The 5,328-nt window shown below is 32.2% G+C and overlaps 1 long non-coding RNA gene across 1 annotated transcript; it reads left to right on the forward strand.

Moving 5' to 3' along the window:
* The first annotated feature begins 2,064 nt into the window (after positions 1-2,064).
* Positions 2,065-5,052, forward strand: LOC141600064 (uncharacterized). Its single transcript, XR_012524124.1, has 2 exons — positions 2,065-2,363; positions 4,429-5,052. It is a non-coding gene; the product is annotated as an uncharacterized LOC141600064 (long non-coding RNA).
* The last annotated feature ends 276 nt before the right edge of the window (positions 5,053-5,328 follow it).

The following is a 5,328-nucleotide window of genomic DNA, read 5'->3' on the forward strand; positions in this document are numbered from 1 at the left end:
ATCATACATAGGTATGTTAGGAATTATAAGATGTTAATCTTATATTTGCATAGGACGATTCCTATCGAGTTCTATGGAATAAAGTAATTCCTATGGATCTAGTCCACAACCTATGATACAGTTCATTTTGGAAAGAGATTCTATTTGTTGTAAGTAATAGTGGTTTAGCGGAGACTCGTGTTACAATCGAATTGATATCATATATGAGTAGGAGTGATAATAAAGAACAACATAAAACAATGAAATAGTGGGAAAATCAAACATTCATCGTTATATTTAAAACATTTAAACATGTCTTAGCATTTATATAGTGACCTCTACCCAACTATTATAAATGATCCCGAGATCCAAATTCATATTAACTCGGGCACGGTGAGCCGATTCATCCCTTATCAATATAATTCGATGGATTAACTCTTTAATCGATTCTACTTCTAGAACTCTTGGTCGATAAAATGACTTTAATATTTATCTAAAGCCCGAAACACATGCGGCTACGGTCGCGAATACTTCCGTTGAGCTCAATCCAAATTTCGATGTAGTAACAATTTACCACCCACTTACCCAACGTAACAAGTTTAGCACCCCGGTGAGCGGAGCCTACTTCCTTATGAAATTGGGATTCATGGTTCTACTATTTGGTAAGGCTAATTCTCAATTATTATTTAGTGAGAGGTCTTGTCAATTTATTATCTATCACATTTTAAGTGAACTAAAGCGGTGAACTACGATAATTATAATTGACACGGTCGATGACTCGATATGATATGCATGTGTTGTTATGGCGATTTGGCAATGCATGCAACATATTAAAATAAATGCAAAGCAATAATAATAAATTCCTAGCATGGCCTTCCTAAAATAGAAAATCAAATAATCTATTACATATTCGGAAACCAACTCCTTTGGTCCCTTGAATCTTCAAGTGGCACGCCTCCCAAGAACACCGTCTTTGTCGGAACACCTTTCCGAATGACACCGTCTTGAAGAAACTCCGGAATTACAAATAATAATAAAAATACATAGCTATTCCTATTATACATTTGTAAAATGATAAACTAGTAAAAATAAAAGTGATACAAGATCACCTTAAATTACAACCGAATCAATATTCCCTTTCATTACGGGTAATATCGATTAAAACTAAGGCCATACTAAGATAAAATTACATAATTCAAAATTATATAAATTAAAAAGACATTCAACAATTGAAATATGCAGCATTATGATATGTGTCTATCATGCCAAATTATTGTTGGAGTTAGTGTCCTCCACAATAATGCGTTTACATAATAAATCTCATTAAAGGAATATCATCAGATATTTAATTATTTGATCCTCGTAGTTGATTAACGTAAATCGATAACGGTTGGCTGACTAGAGTTTGACGTTATTGTCGTGAGACAACGGTGATCAACTGACCCCTTTCGGTCACACCTAAAGGAACGAACACCAATTGACAACTAATTAATTGTATGAGATACAATTTATTTAGTCCCTTGATTTATGGACTAAAAGGTTAGTCAATTATTTTTAGAGAGATTTCGAGTTGCGAACTCGAGGAGCGGCAGTTGTTATTTAATTACGCGATAATTAAATAATAAATTTTATGAGACGGGTTTTAGTTAATTAATTGTTAATTCACTAAAATTGTACTAATTGATTAATGTGATTAATATTAGTACGAATAATAATATGTGTAGCGGTACACGTATATTTACAGAGTGATTTGGACGAAATTAATTGGAAGCATTTAAACATGATACGATGTTTAAATAAAATTTACACGTATTTGTGCGACAAATATGAGAACCAAAATGCACCCGTAAATGGTACATTGGACCGTGTAAATGGAGTGTAGTGGATGATCATGATCATTACACTTTGCTTATTTTTCTTCCATAATTGTCATGTGATCATTATGTGTGTCATAATGTGTTGGACAATAAAATAAGGAAAATGAATCCTACACTCCACTACTACACACTCCACCCGCCACTTCCTCTACTTACACTCCATCTTTTGTTCATTTTTTTTCCTACACTTCATTACTTAATCCACTTTTGCATGTGAACAAAACTTGGTCTAGCTCTCTAAAATTATTATACATTATTTACTAAGAAGTTAGTAATCAAAAATATTATTACTAAGAGTGTTAGTAATATTACAAATATTATCAAGGGTAAATTTTACAAATATCTAGTTAATATTTGTAAGATTATTTGGGTGATTTGTTCTTGGGTGCAACTTGAAGGAGACTTTCTTTTTGAATGTTTTTCTAGGAGGATCATCCTTTTGTATTAAGCTCAAGAACAATCAAGATAGAAGATCTTGATTGTGCCCATATTACCATAAATATCAATGTAAGGAAATTGTTTTTCTTTAATCTTTAATTTTATGCTTTTATATTTGCATGCATGTTACATAGATCACTAAATGAACATATTATGAGATAATTTGTTTTTAATTAGAGAGTTTAATTAGGATCTATGATCTTTCAAGTGGTATCAGAGCTTAGGCTTGTAATTTGCATGTTGATTTTAAGCATATTAATAAATTATGAGATAATTTATAAAAACTCAAAAAATTGTGTTAGAAGCGATTTTAGCATGAAATTTTTAGGGCATGCATACCTACTGATCTCAAAAGATTTGTGGTAAATTTTGGTGATTTATGAAGTAATTTTGCTATTTTTAATGATTTTTGGTAGAAAACTGAGTCAAAATGTAGTATTTTAGTTAAGAATTGACTAAAAATAGTTAAATATTGATTCGGGTCATGAAATTTTTATGGTGTTTCATGCATGTTTTCTACAGATTGTATGCAAAATTTTGAAGTTTGGTTTGAAGATTTGCTTGTTTATTGATTTTATGAGATAAAAGTCGATAAAAGTGAAATATATTAATCATAATTTGGAAATATTTGTTCCTGCCCATGATAAATTTATGTACATTTAAAAATATTATTTAAAAATTAAAAGTGAAATTTAAAATGTGATTTCACCTTGTTTTGATGTTTATTGGTTTTAGTGGTTAAAAACCGATAAATATCGATCTTTTTCTTCATAAATTTTATCCGGTTTTTTGGGGCAATTTTTCTGACATTTTGGTGTTCTTGGGAGTGTTCCAGAATACTCAAAATTTGTTTTTCAATTTTTGGGGTAATGTTTCAATTTTTTGGATTTATTACTTAAAAGTTATGATTTTACCGATTAAATTAGCAAAATATCAACAAATCAAACTAATTATTCATCATAAAATTAGTGAGGGCTAATTTTGAGATCCAAAACAGTTTGGACAATTACTTTGGACTTAAATGAGATTTAAGAGTTGATTATTGATTTTTACAAGTTAAAAATCGATTAAATCCACAAAGTCGAGATGGATACCAACGATTGATAGATAGGGCGATTTTGGCATTATTTTACAGCATTTTTAAGCATATTTATTTAAGTTGAATGAATGATTGTCATTTATTTAAAGTATTTATCTTGTTGTACCTAGTATGACCTAGTTTATTTTAGTCGTTATTACCCGAAATGAATGGGAATATCGATTTGTTTGTAATTAAATACGATCTCGTATCGTCGGTTTGTAATTAATTAACAGTTTTATTTATTTTATTAATTAATGTATAATAGGAATAGCTATGTAATTCAATAGTAATAGTTATTCTTACCGGCGTTTCCAAAAGACGGATTACATTGAGACGGAGTCTATTTTTGGAAGGTGTTCCAAATCCCACAAGAGGAGCCACTTTTAGAATGAAGAGGCAAGGGACCAAGGATTTGGTTTCCGATATGTAATAGTCTAGTTTTTATTAACTAGGTGGCCATACTAGGATTTATTCATATGCTTACTTGCTTGCTTGTTTTATTTTCGCGCATGCCAAAATCGCCATTCACATGCATTATTTTCGCGTTTGTCAATTCACGTCATTTACATTCACCGACTTAGTTCACTTATAGGGAATTTATGACTAAATTGACAAGATCTCTCTTATAACTAAAATTGAGATTAGCCTTACCAATTACTAACGCCTATGAATCGCTTGTTCATTAGAGTCACGCTCGCTCAAGCGGGGTGTTTTCTTTTTACCTTGGGTAAGTAGGGTGGTAAACGGTTATCACGTGCCAAAATTGGTTGGACTCAACGGGATATAAGACGGTCTTGTGTTCCGGGGCTAGTAGATGGATTTAAGGAAATTCGTCGACCAAGAGTTCTAAAGGTAGAATTAGTCAACGTGACTTACCGAATTTACACAATTATGGGATGTTTCGCCCAAGCGATGCTCATTTTTGTTTAATATTTGGGTCTTGGAATCATTTATATAATTTAGTGGGAGATCATTATATAAATGCTAAAACTTGTTAAACATGTTTTAGTAATTTTTAAAACAATGGATGTTAATTTTTCCTTTTTGTTGTAGCATTTTAATTCGCAATGGCAACTTCTTCAACTCCATGGACTACTTCACTAGGCAAAGATTCATGGCTAAGGTCCGTAATGGACAAATGTATCTTAAAAGATGACGGTATTAACTTTCTTGAATGGGAATCCAACATCAAAAGCGCCGCGTTGTCCGACAACGTGCTCACTTACTTGACCGATGCTCCTCCAATCAAGCCCGGTCCAAGGGCTTTATCAGCGGTGCGGACCGCCTATGATGACCATGTGAGGATGTCGAATGATATCAAGAATGTGTTGATATGGTCGATGTCTCCAAAGCTCAAGCTTTCATGCATTTCTTTAAATGCGTACTTGATATTCAATCGTATGATTACTATGTTTTCACAAACACCTAAAGTCCGTTAATACGATGCGGCGGCACGCTTCTTTGAAGCCAAGCTTGAGAGGGACCAAAAGGTTGGTCCCCATGTACTCAAAATGGTCGAATATGTCGACATCCTAGAGCGTCTAGGGTGTAAGTGTAGGAAATCATATTTTGAATATCACATATTTTAGTTTAAAGTTTTAGTCATAAAAACTTAAGGATCTTATGCATGCAAAACAAATAAATAAGTGTAGAGGAAAATCGGTTCCTTACATTGAATATTTCGGTTCATGGGCACAAGTAAGGTCTCCTACCTTCACTTGTTCTTGAGCAATGATGAGTAATAGGATGATCCTCCAAAGACTTCAAGTATAGAAACCACTCCTCTTGATTGCACCCAAGATTATCCCATATCTCTACTAAATAATATGTGCTAAATATTTGTTTAGTAGTTTACCTTAAAATTGATTACTAATACTCATATATTACACTAATAATATTAGTAATGTGATTTGAACAATTGAATCAAGATTTCTCAAGTTTTTAGAGAAAAAG

The sequence above is a fragment of the Silene latifolia genome, chromosome 1, assembly GCF_048544455.1.
Source record: "Silene latifolia isolate original U9 population chromosome 1, ASM4854445v1, whole genome shotgun sequence".
In the NCBI taxonomy this organism is placed as follows: domain Eukaryota; kingdom Viridiplantae; phylum Streptophyta; class Magnoliopsida; order Caryophyllales; family Caryophyllaceae; genus Silene; species Silene latifolia.